Raw genomic sequence first — 13,673 nt, 5'->3', positions numbered from 1 at the left:
CAAAAGTTGCGCAAGACTTGAAAGTAAAAACTCAGTGAGCGGTGTGGTAAAAAAATTCCGCACAACAAAAATATTGCGCGATTCGTTGAGGGGGGGCCTCCGAGGCCCCCCCCCCCGGCCTAGATAGGGTTAAGTATTAAAAGTTGCAGACTGAATTTACTGAAAATTGAATTTATGATCCTGATGGAAATTTCATTTTTTCAGTAAGTTTTAGCATCCATTTCTAAATTTTGTGTGAGCCATATTTAATGTTTAGTGTTTAATTACAAAAAAGAAACATAAACCTTTTTGGAAGGAGTATGAAACGAGTAAGATGAAATATTAAGAAGCAGCTTAAATGGGTACTCCAGGCTGAAAATAATTATATCTAATAAAATAAAGTTCACTGAGCAAAATGCTAAAAATTTGATCAAAATCTGAAAACAAAAAAAGTTATAAAATTCAGCAATATTTTTGTGAAAAGTTATTTGCATGCCTTTATGAATATTCATTAGGTGTGTGCTCATGTGATATTCCCACTTTCTATTTACTTATGTTATTACATGAAATTGTAATTATTTCATATTTTCATACATGTGTGCATGTCACCCGTGTAACAAAATAAGTTACAGTGCGGAATATCTTATGCATTAAACCATTTATCAAAAATGCATCAAAAGAATAAGTGGGGATATGACATCATCACTTTGCTCATTGCACATTCATGAGGATACATGTATAGAACTGTTTAACTGAAATGATACAAAGCTTAAAAATGTCACGACGTTGTTAATCATGGTCCAATTTTGATGAAATTTTCACTGTTTTGTTTGATTTTACTTCATCTGTTCAAATAATATTTTTTGAGCCTGGAGGATTTTAAGAAAAAAGGATGGAAAAGAAGGGAATTGAAAGTGAGGTAGGGTGAATGGCTCACATCAGGATCTTAAAACTGAATTTTTAATGACCCCCAATATACTTTATTTCAAGCATCCATATTTTTTTCTCTGAGACCATGCCATGAATTACTTACCATTTTGTATTATGAAATTCCATGTCAAATGATATATAATTTAAACGGGTTCATTCAATTTATCGAGGTCATATTGATATGCAAATTTATGCAAATTTTGAATATTGAAAACTTACATTTTTCACCCGTTTTTACATTAATTTCTAACAAATCATCAATTAATGATTCTTTAATGTGTATGGAGGTGTATTGTTCTACCCATTAACCATTATATTTAGCTGTAAATGAGACCAAAATTAAATCTGTAGCCCCCTGTATATCAAAGTTGTTCATGTTTCAAATTTGAAACTTGACTCTCCCATGGATCTTTGTGTGTACCACTCCCCCCCCACACCCTCACCATTTTTCATTCTACCAATCATGGTGTCGCGAATTCATGCGCCACCCTGTTAATTTTTACAGACATGATAGTGTACATATTCAGCTTTAAAATGACACCAATTTGAAACAACCTCTCTGTTCAACCGAGATTTTGTATGTTAAACCGAATGAAATTTTAAAAAACATTACAAAAGCAGCTTTTTATGTGATGAGTTCATGACACATGGCCTTAATCTAAGTGTTTTGAATATTGAACTCATGTCCAAATTATTACTTGTCTTACTTTTTGACAGGGTACAGCTATGGCTGCTCCTCGGATTCTAGCAATCATCGAGGTAGATGGTAAAGAAATGGCCAAAAAGCCTGTTCGTGCCCGAACAATTGATGAATGTCACCAGGAAGCTGTAAAGATATGCCCCCAAATTGCAGCTCTACAACTTCAGCGTGCATTAGTCTACGATAAAGGGTTTGAGGACTATATCGATTACGATGAGCATGTTCCGGTGGAAAATGACAAGATTAGATTGCAGTTTGTATCACTGGCTCAATCAGCTTCAGCTTCTGCAGTACATGTACATAGCGAAGTGCCATCTATTGTAAGCAGTGAGGGAGCATCCTCTTCGCCAGGGGGTGAAGCAGCTAGAGCGAGTACATCTTATGAAGATAATCCTCCTACATGTAGGACAAGTCAAGCAACCCTTAAGTTCACTGGTGGAAAGTTCTCAATCAGTCGGGAACCACCCAGTCAAAGTCCACCTGTGGGTGATATAACCGATGAAGAAATCAAAGAGAGAGCCAAAATATTTGGCAAGGATGGCAAAAATCTCAACAAGTACCAGAAAAAGATAAATGAAGCCGCTTCCCGTCTCGCAAAAGCCAACCCAACTCTGCTGGACAAGAGAGGACTCCTCCTTGAAAAGGCGAGGGAAGCGGTGCACGCAAGTGGTTATGAATATGCACATGGAAAGAAGACGAGAAGTAAAGTCTTTGGAAGTAAAAAACAGAAGAAGGAATCAAACTACTCCAAAGAAGCAACAAGAGAAGACTGTCTTGAAGAAATTACGGAAATAGTCCGTATGGAGTATGGAGACTCAAATCAAATTTCTCGAGAAGGGTAAAGAGAGAGCTGTCACTTCCAACCAGTATGGGCAAGCGGCAGCTTTTGAGCAGCAAATTTCAGAGCTAAAACTGAAACTAAGAAACCTTAAACTTGAGAAGGCAGAGATAGGTAACAAGTCTGATGCCTTGAAGAAGAGGAGGGTAAGAAGGAAAATCAAAGGAAGTGAAAGTGGATCTTCATCAAAGAAAGTCAAGGTGATGGGTGATTCTGAGGCAGATGCGGAAGAGGTCAATATTTTGGAGGAAAGGAGTATGGAAATTGAAAAGGCTAGCACTGGTGAAATGGCTCAAGGTTCTGATGAGAGGAACATGGATGACGTTGCAACTGATCATATGGAAAGTGGAGGATCCGTTACTGAAGAGAGGAGCATGGATATTGACGAAGTCAGTGCTGATATAGTTGCAGATTCTGGTCTCGAAACAGCAGAGCACCTGCTTGAGAACATCTATGCTAGCCTCACTCAACAAGTTGAGGTGAGAGAAGCAGACAGTAGCTGCGATGAAGATGAGGCTACAGAAAGCAACAGCAGTGAAGTGCAAGAAGCAGAGTGACGTGACTCTCTCAACGAAAAAAAAACTGATGGAAGCAGAGGCATTAGGGAGCAATTTCAGCAAGAAGGATGGAATTTACTATTCTTCACTTTCTGGTATATCAATGAGGAATTTCATAGACACAAAGAACATGATTTGTAACAGAACGCACATTCAACCATGCCAGCGCTGCTCAGCAATTGTGAAGATGGCAACAGCAGTTGATGAAAGGGGGATTGTGGCATTGAAGGAGTTGTATCATATGACCACTGATGCGGGTTACAAAAGTGATAAGGCTGTGAGGAAAGTAATGCAGCTACCTGCTGTTGTGTTTGCTGCTGGTGCAGGACAAAAACGCCTTTTTGTCGCCGAGTATGTGACAAATTTTGACTACAATAATATGATTCAACACCTTAACCTTGTGCCACCTAAAATACAGCTTCACTTCTCAAAAGATGAGATGAAAGAGATCTGCTCCCTTGCTTCAAGTGAAAAAGATAGAAGCCTTATAAAATATGTAGCTATTAAATCACATTACCTTAGTGCAAAACAAAGCAAGAAGAGGCTAGGAGTTCATAACCCAAAGATGCTCTTACAAAATGTTGAAGATGCCATCGTCCAACAGAAACAGATCCATGACTCGATGTGGGATCTCGCACTTGCACAAGCTACAGCCGAACTGAAGGCCTCATCAGGACAAGACACTGACAGTGACAAAGATGAAGTAGACTCAAGTACATTCAGCTCTGACAGTGACCTGGATATGACCCTCACACAATCATCAGAACAACCAAGAATGATAGAAACTGAGTCGGAGAGTGATGATCCGGAGGAGTACTTGACCATAAAGGATACAAGCAGTAAGAAGGCAAAGGAAAAGGTGAAGAAGATATCGAAAACGATTTTGAGGAGGACTGAAAGAATTACTGCTAAGAAATTGTCAAAAGAATGTCTGTTGAAACGGAAGCTACCGAAGTGTGTGTCGCGAATAGTAGCAAAGTATCCTGACATCGGGAAAGTTATGGAGAACTATGTTCACGACAATATGGTTGGAGCAGATGCATGGAGAAGAACAGGTGTGCTCACGTTTGATGAAAATTTGAAACGAGAAAAAAGAGTCACAAACCAAAGGATTTTGGAGCATCTGCAGGATCACTACCAGGATAAGTTCTCGTATGGGATGAAAGTTCAGTTGTGTGCCTGCCACAATAGAAAGTGGATACCTGCCAAACGATACAAAGGTGTTGCACAAATAACATCCAGGAGAGCTCGTAAAGGCTGGAATATATCAGACTCAATCCCGACAGTCACTGGAGCAACGCCTTTTACAGGGATCTTGATACACTACAATTACAAGATGGCCGTAATAAATTGGTGCTTAACAGGGATGATGGTGCAGGTTTCCGCCTTGACACTACATACACACACAAGCAATATAAAACTGTTTCATTGAAAGAGCAGCCAGAGCTCACTACGCACACAGATTATGTAAACAAATATAAGTCAGTACTACAGACCTCCATGCATCTCATTGTCAAAACAAAAAAAGGCTCAAAAGGTACTTGGTGTTGTGAAGGCTCATCAGCTGTACCAAAAGGACCCATCGCAGCACATGGCTGACATGTACATGATGAGCAAAATGGACGAATTTGCAACTGACATGCAGAAGCCCATCGACTGCATACGTGTGGATGGGCATCCGATGAGGGACCTACACACCTGGAAGTCCAGTTTTTGTGGACAGAATGGCATCTTAACATGGCTAAGTATTGCACGCTGTTGACAGCGCGATATGCAGGTGGTAGCTACCTAAACCCAGTAGAGCTTATGAATGGCTGCCTGACAAGAGCTCATGCAAATATGTTCATCCCATCCACAATTCATGGCTCTAATTTCAATGAACGAGGGATAGATGAGGCTGCTCTCGAGAAAAACTTGCGGACAGCAACACAGGTGTACATCAATCGCTGTAATGGCGCACCTGCTGGTAGGTCCAACATCAAGCTTGTGGAGGGATGTAGAGATGAACATGGAGCTGAAATTCATGCAAGAAAGCTTCATCTTCTAACTTACCTGAAAGGATCAAAGAAGAGCAAGCAAGAGCTTAAGCAAAAACAACCAGATTTGTATGCCCACTTTCAGATGGTTTGGGACTTACGTGAGAGACACATGCAAAAGGGGCTTTCTCATTATGTGTTCCAGCTCCTACCCTGTTATGACGATGCATGTCCCCATCCAGTTTGTAGGAGAGAAAGAGAAGACATTTTCTGGTTTGATGGTGGGCCCCCATTGTCATTTGTGCCAGTTCCAGTTGCTGACCCAAGTCAACCATGGGGTGGACAATGCAGCAAATGCAGTGAACACTGCAATGGACACTACAAGCAATTTCCAGACAACTTGACAGGCAGTAAGTGTCAACCTCCACGAGATGTCATCGGTGATGCTTTCAAAACATTAGAACGGCCAAATGGTGAATTCAAAGAGGAAAGCATTACTAAGTTGGCCAGAGAAAATTTGTTATCTGTTGAGGATGTAAAAATGTGGACTGAGCACCTGGAGTCAGTGAAACAGAGAAGGCTTTATGGTGCACTCAAAGCACAGAGATCGAGGAGGGGAAAAAATGGCTGCAGCACAAGGTCCACAAACTGAAACCCTACATGTAGATGCCGAGTTAGGAGCTCACCAAACCCAAGGCTTACAAGATGAAGGCAGTAGTAGTGGCAATGAGGAAGAAGATCAAGAAATCGAAGGCTCCGATGATAACGGAAGTGAGGGGGATGATGAGGCAGAAGAAGATGACAACTGAATATGCCATCGGTAAGAGTCACTGAGTTTACATCAGATCCTCAGTAACTATGTTGGATAAAACTTGCTTACAATTAATTTCTTTGTATTGCAAGTACAAGAAAATATTGTTTCTTCTACCCAATACCAACTTCTGCTCAGAAAATGTAAATTTTAGCTGGTTGTAAATGATGCAGAAATCTTTTTTTTTGTATTTGATATGATGTGTGCCTTGCATAGTTTTGTCATATATTTCCACATGTGTAGGATTGTGGTTGATCACAAATTTTCCCTGACAATGTTGCTGACTGACTTGTTCATTCGTTACTTGCTCTTCGCAAATGAAATCTTAACCAATTTTATACCCAATACACATAAAAGGGGTTTCTGCCATTTATAAGATATTTGTTCATATTTTAATTAATGTTTTTCTATTTTTAATTTTCAGTGGAGAATATGGGCGAATGATTGGCTGTGACAATGTTGCTTGTATTCAGCAGTGGTTCCATTACGAATGTGTTGGCATTAGACGCAAACCAAGAGGGTCATGGTACTGCCCCAATTGTAGGTGAACACATTCCCCAGCATGACTATATCAAACATGTCAACTTTGAGAAATTCTAGGAACCATAACCAGAATGTCCTTCTGCCGGTATACCGAATGCTATGCTAAGGCCTGACTATGCGAAAATAATTCTGATGGACAGCTTCACTGTGGTAAATGAATATCAATCTGAAGTAAATAGATGACACCCGTTAACCAACATTCATTAAGTGACCATTTCTTACCAATATGATTGAGTGACATTTTTCTCAAATTGACCAAGCCTTATTCCTCGACGTGCTTAATTCAGCAGCATTCTTATGAACACTGATGCCAAAGACCAATGCTGCTTGTTCAAATGAAATGGGACAATATTCATGGATGTAGTGTTGCCTATTCATAGCCAGCTGAATTTACATGGGTTTTATCATCCAAGACTCATGAAGTGACATTTTCTGATGCAGCAATATGATATGTGTGTGACATTTTTCTCAAATTGACCAAGTATTCCTCGACTGCTAAATTCAGCAGCATTCTTATGAACACTGATGCCAAAGACCAATGCTGCTTGTTGTTCAAATGAAATGGGACAATATTCATGAATGTAGTGTTGCCTATTCAAAGCCAGCTGAATTTACATGGGTTTTATCATCCAAGACTCATGAAGTGACATTTTCTGATGCAGCAATATGATATGTGTGTGACATTTTTCTCAGATTGACCAAGTATTCCTCGACTGCTGAATTCACCAGCATTCTTATGAACACTTATGCCAAAGACCAATGCTGCTTGATGTTCAAATGAAATGGGACAATATTCATGGATGTGGTGGTGCGTATTCATAGCCAGCTATTTATTTCATGACAGGTGTATAATATGTACATGTATATATCTTAAAGTTTATGTTTTTTATACGCGAAACCAAAATAATGCCAGATCTTCATGAGATCCGTCCATGTTTATCCTGTCGTGTTGTATTAGTTGCAAAATTTTTGTTACAAGTCTGACATATATACATGTATGTGTTTTAAAATGAAATAGGGTTGAGTCAAAAGAACTGTTAATAGCATTAGCGTTTTCTTATTTTTAAAAGCCAACAATAAGTCATTGAACCATTGATATTGAGGATATTGAGCTCATTTTGCATTTGGCCTAATTTTCTCAACTACATGTAGAAATTAAAATTGAATCGCTCTAAAAACAATCAAAAATTAACTTTTGCTTTTAATATGCCGAAATGCACTTCTCTTCCAGACAGTTTTTTATGTTTCAAGTCGATAATATGTCAAGGGATGCAATATTACCTATTCTTGATATATCCATTGGTGCAAAATAAAAGTTTGGGTCTATAAATCAAGAATCTCTTTTTTGCCTGAATTTTGCTTTTTAAAAATGTGGTTCCACTTGTAGACGTTCATGTTAGATGATCTAAACTTACATGTAGTTTGACATCAACTGAAAACGATCTTTCATAGTCAAGGAAGAAGGGAATATCCTTCATTTTATTGATAGTTTTCAACTAAATATTTATCAAGGAAATGTGGAAAATTGATGGCTAGTTCATGGATATAAAGATATGAAACGTAACATTTCATGAACTTTGGGGGAAGGTTCCCCCCTTCCCCATTAATCCTGACTGCCTGCTTAATATTTGCAAAAAAATGTTTTCTTCAAAAACAAAGCTAATGACTCAAGCCTAATAAATTTTAAATGTAATGTAGAAATGTACATTAACGTTAAACATGCATCAGACCTGTCTATTTGTTTCAGTATAGTGTGTTTGTCCTTTGATTGCTTTTAAGCCAAGAAAAAGAAAATGTGTTTCTTGTCCCAGCCTGCACTGCATTTTTGATGCTATCCTAAATTGGTTAGGTATTGTTTAAAAAAATTCTGCAAAATATAACAAAAAAAGTTTGTAAATACAATTTGCTTATGGAATGTATCCATTTTGGGGTGAATGGTGCAGTCATCTTGAAAAAAATATTTCAAAGTCTTTACGAGAAACGTTATTTTCTTACTTGCGTTTTAGTTCATATACAGTGAAGGTATTTGAAAGAGGTTTGATTCATATATAAGTTACATGTACAGTAATTTTATTTTAACTGATGTATACTATTGTGGGTGATCTACATGTACTCGAAAATAAGAATGTCAAAATTGTGTGTACAATGATTGTACTTTTTATTTCTTTCCAAAAGTGTTCATGACAATTGTACATGAAAGCCAAAAAAGTGTGCAATTTGATACTGTAACATGACCGTTTGTACACTTCCAAACTCAGTCTCCTATGCTCTCCTGTAATTTAATCTCCAAAGCTCACCTTTAATTAAACTAAAATGATTAAACTGAAGATAGGGTGTACACAAAATAAATTAGAAGTTTACAAGATGAAGTCCAGATCAGCACTGACTTTACTTTCCAATCTTATCTTCTGCCAATGTACCCACATTGGATAATCATAGAAATCAACCAATCAAATACAAGGAAAATGGTATGAACTATAAAATGAACTAACCCTATTTAAAAATAAGAACCAATCAGAGAATAGAGAATGGTGATCATGAGTTAAACTGAATCCTAATGAGAATTAAACAATAAGACCATGTGGAGTGGAAAGCTAATGGAAAACCAGGAAGCATGACTGAGGGGAAACTGAATGAAAGAATGAAATGCAATGAACCTGTGTTGCTATGTGAGATGTATTGTGGAGATGGAATGAAAGATGAGATCATGACAATGTATGTGGATTGAGAGGATGGAAAGAAGGATGAGATGAGTAGGGATGGAAATAAACAAGTTGAATGTAAACAATAAAGTATGGAAAGCCAAATGTAAGAGTAAAGATTAAAATAGATAGACCCAGCAAAATTTACTGGTACATAAGATTCCCTCTTCATTAAAAATGTCCTCATTTTTCGATATACACTCCAAAGTTTTTAAGTTTCGATTCATGTTCTTTCCGAACTTTTTTTTTTCTTGCTAGCATGATTTTTTTTTTTTTTTTAAATGGGCCAAAAATTTAAGAGGTTAAAGAAAATAATGAAGGAACCTTAAATTTCAACTGCTCACAGTAATATCAATAAGTCATTACTTTTGCAACAATCAGCAGAACTGACATATTTCCAAACCCAATCTATGTAATATTGACTTCTTTTATAGCGGTCGTCACTAAACAGACGATTTCGGAGAATGAAAAAAAAATGTATATTCTGACTTCGATATTTCTTTCGAAGAGAAATAAGAATTATTCAAATCAGTATTAACTATTACCAATGGCCATCTGACTGTTAGTTGCAAAAGCACAAATAGTATACCGGTACATGTATATTAATACAATATGTATCAGCATATTGTTGTTGCACGAGTATTTTCGAATAAACAATTAGCTTTCTTCTTTTTTTTCAGACTTAATTTTTTCTTGCGATATTTGTGAATTTAGATAAAATATCATTTTTTTTTTCAAACATATATTACTTTTTTTTCACTAGTATTCCAAACCAATATCCTTAAAAAGCTATGCTTGTCCAAAAGGAAAGAAAAAAAATATACAACAAACTGCCATAAGCGAAAATGGATCATGCATCATCAAACAAATTACCAACTTTGCAACCAAACTAAGTTTTGTTTCGTAAACATTTCGTTCTAGCTTCTTTTTTTTAAGATTCAAATTGTCTGAACAAAATCGATTTCCATTCCATTTCCCAAATATATTGTTTCGTGTTTGATGGAATGAAAGATGAGATCATGACAATGTATGTGGATTGAGAGGATGGAAAGAAGGATGAGATGAGTAGGGATGGAAATAAACAAGTTGAAAGTATGGAAAGCCAAATGTAAGAGTAAAGATTAAAATAGATAGACCCAGCAAAATTTACTGTTACAATACTTTTAAATTCTGGAATTAAATCAAAAGTACTATAGACAGTTAAGTATTTTAACAACAATTGTTCACTGGGTGTTTATTCAAAGTAAACAATAAGAGTACATGTATAATGACTGCCCCATCATGCATTTAGAGGAATCTTCATGTTTGAAATAGTTCACCAAGTAGACAAGGATGAATATTTTATTCATCTCTCCTGGAGTTGACCTTCGCACATGAGTCTTAGTAGAACCTCATGTGCACTGGCCATCTCCAGGTAAAGTTGAAATAATCATCATTATGTTTGTTGTGAAATACAAAAGACATGCATGTCGTGTCACAACAATTAATTACATAAACATAAAAGTAATGTTCAGTTTGTAGAGAGAGTACAAGAAAAATACAAATGTAAAATATTTAAGACAAGAAAAGTACATGAGCAAATGAATAAAAGAGTTACCAATTAAATATTACCCAGTGAAGATGAAACCAAGGTTACCAATGAAAGCTGATATTTCAGGCATATTTCCAATGGGTTCATAGTTGAATACCTTTTAATTTGTCTGTATCTTTCATACTTGAAAGACAAAATGATGTGTATAAAAGTTTAAAGAATATATTCACATGTATATCCTGAGTGCAAAACGTTTCTAAGTTATGCAAGACATTGCCTAGACCTCCCCAAAAATATGTAAAATGCAAAGATGTAATTCTTTAATGGGGCATTGCGAGAAACTTGCAATCGATTGCAAGTCAATTTTTGTTACTTTAATCAATCACAAATCTTTTGAGCAATTGTAAATTTGCAACAGATTGCTGGTCTGATTCTTGCATCAACAAGAATAATTTGATTTGTTTAGTTAAAATTGATCTAACTCTTCTAAATTTGCATCTGAAATTTGCAATTGATTTAAAATATTTTCTTGCCACACCCCATAAGTCTCCGGTGACATTGATACATGTATCCTAGGCATTTTCATAAAACAAATATTATACATAGCATGTGCTTCCTCTTCTACATGTATTTGATGAACTAGAAGTACTTTTCTACATCCTAATGTTCAAAAACATGATTTGCTTTCAAAATCCTCCACTACATGTACATGTATGAATTCAATGTTCTTCCATAATATGGTGGAGTAGCAACTAAGATAAAAATGTCTATTCTTCGTCATTTGTAAATATCCTGGCACTTTCTCTTATTTGGATACGGTAATGCTAGAGCTGTCTACACTACAGGGACTTGCACAGCCACTTCTCTCTCCCATGGACTTGAATATACATGTACATGTACCTACAAATTGGAAAATGAAAGCAAGATATCATTTCAGCATATAGGATTTATTTCATAGCAATACAAGTATGTGTATGACATTCACCAAAAATCATTCATAATAACACAACTGTGATGTGAAAAAGAAAAGAACTGTCTTTATATAAACCAGTGGAAGGACTATAAAAGTAACACTATTTCTCAAAATCAAAGCTGGCAAGTGATTTGATTTAAGCAAAAATGTGTTTGTTGGTCATTTACATGTACTTCATAAACGTGTTTTCTGTATACCATATTTGTGTGTGTATTAAACCTTTACAAGTTTATTAGAAAAAAAGAAAGAATGCAGTTATCAATTTGTCTTAAGAATAGAGTATTTGTGTTCACCCCACCTTCTCAAGTAATCAAGCTGTAGGGGCCTGTGCCATGGCCTGCAATGAAATGAGTCCATGTCCGGTCCGAATCCATGTTTCATAGTATGGATCTGAATCTTAGACGGGTACTTCAGGATGAAAATAACATGATTTGAACAGATAAAACTAAACGAATAAAACACTGGAAAATTCATCAAAATCGGACAAGGATTAAGTTTTTAACTCTTTGCATTCAGTGAAGCAGTTTATAAATGTACATGTCTTCATTAATATCCAATGGGCAACTGATGTCATATCCCCACTTTAATATTCTTATGCATTTTATTATGAAATTATTCAATTTTTTTCCACCAAAAATGTAAAAAAAGAGGATTGACAACTGATTTAATACAAGATATTCATTGCAGCAACTTATTTTGTTACAAGAGACATGCGCACATTTACATGTATTCTTTGATTTCATATAGGAACATTAGAAATGTGTTGACATGACATCATCAGCCCACGTAATGAATATTCATGATAGCATGCATATAACTTTTCACGAAATATTGCTTATCCTTAACATTCAGTAATGTTTTTTTATTATTTATTTTATTAAAACATAAAAAACAATGAAATAAATGAAATTCAATAACTTTGTAATTTTCAGTCAGATTTTGATGAAATTTGGGATGTTTTGCTCAGTGAATTTTTAGATACAATTATTTTCAGTCTGGACACCTGTTTAAAGGAGAAGTTCACACCAAAAAAAATTTCGTTGTAAAATACAAGAAAAATAGCAGAAAATATAGGTGGTTTGACGAAAATTCATCAAAGATTTAAAAAGTTACTAGAATTTTTAGTTTGTGACGTCATATGTGCGAGTAGCTGCCACGGTAAATTCCCAATTTGTCTACTGCCAACTCGTCCACTCACCACAGTCTACACTCATTTAGTATAATAGCCATTCCGTCCAACGTTTTGTCTAACAACCATTTGGTCCAATCATGATTACTTTGTCTAATCACCATTTCGTCTATGACCATTCCATCTATGTAACCACTTTGTCTAAAACCCATTTTCTTTTAGTTCGTTTCCCCAAATCAACACTTAGTCTAATTAGACCAAATGGTATATGGACTAAATGGCTATTTGGACCAACTGGTTATTAGACGAAATATAAATAAGTGGAAAAATTGGCACTTAGAGCATGTGGATAGTGGACGAACTGATGGTAGACCAAATGATAGTGGACGAATTGGAAAAAAAAACACTGTCACATGTCAATATAAAATGCAAAAATTTCTATTTTTTAATGGTTCGTGATTTAATTTTTTTTTCTTTCAGGAGTGGGTGTGAAATGATTTGTCTATTGAGAAAATGACATTGATTTTTTGAACCAAACTATATATTGGAGAGCTTGTAGCTTATATATCCATAAATGAAAAAAAATCTAAATCGTTGATAAACTTTCCTCAAACCTTCATTTTTTGTCAGGTTGAACATCCGATAATCAAAATAGAAACAGAAGGAAAAGTACATATTTCATAAAATGAGGACCGCAAGGCCTTGTGAACTGAAAATTTGCAAAATTTGTGGACTCTTGAGATCGTAATTTATTCTATTTAAATTTTTAGGCTACACAACCGTAAAAAATAAGATTTTGGCTTTCTCCTTTTCCATACCCCCCCACCTTAGAATTCTCTCTGTCTCGCTCTTGTCATGCTTGTACTCTCTTTTCTTTTACTTTGCTCTTACCCTTTCTCTTTCTCTCCCCTCTTAACTTTTCTCTCAAGATTTCTTTCTTTGTTTTCTTAATGCTCCTTTTCTTCCTTTCTTTCTCTTTTCCCATCACCCCACCCTCTCTCCGT

At 36.0% G+C, this 13,673-nt stretch overlaps 1 pseudogene; it reads left to right on the top strand.

Moving 5' to 3' along the window:
- The window catches only part of LOC121412104, a 93,283-nt pseudogene extending 90,279 nt beyond the window's left edge, over window positions 1–3,004 (top strand).
- Window positions 3,005–13,673: the final 10,669 nt, after the last annotated feature.

This window comes from Lytechinus variegatus, chromosome 3 (genome assembly GCF_018143015.1).
Source record: "Lytechinus variegatus isolate NC3 chromosome 3, Lvar_3.0, whole genome shotgun sequence".
NCBI classification, from domain to species: Eukaryota; Metazoa; Echinodermata; class Echinoidea; order Temnopleuroida; family Toxopneustidae; genus Lytechinus; species Lytechinus variegatus.
The sequence above is the reverse complement of the archived record's forward strand: the minus strand, read 5'-3'. Positions and strand labels throughout refer to the sequence as shown.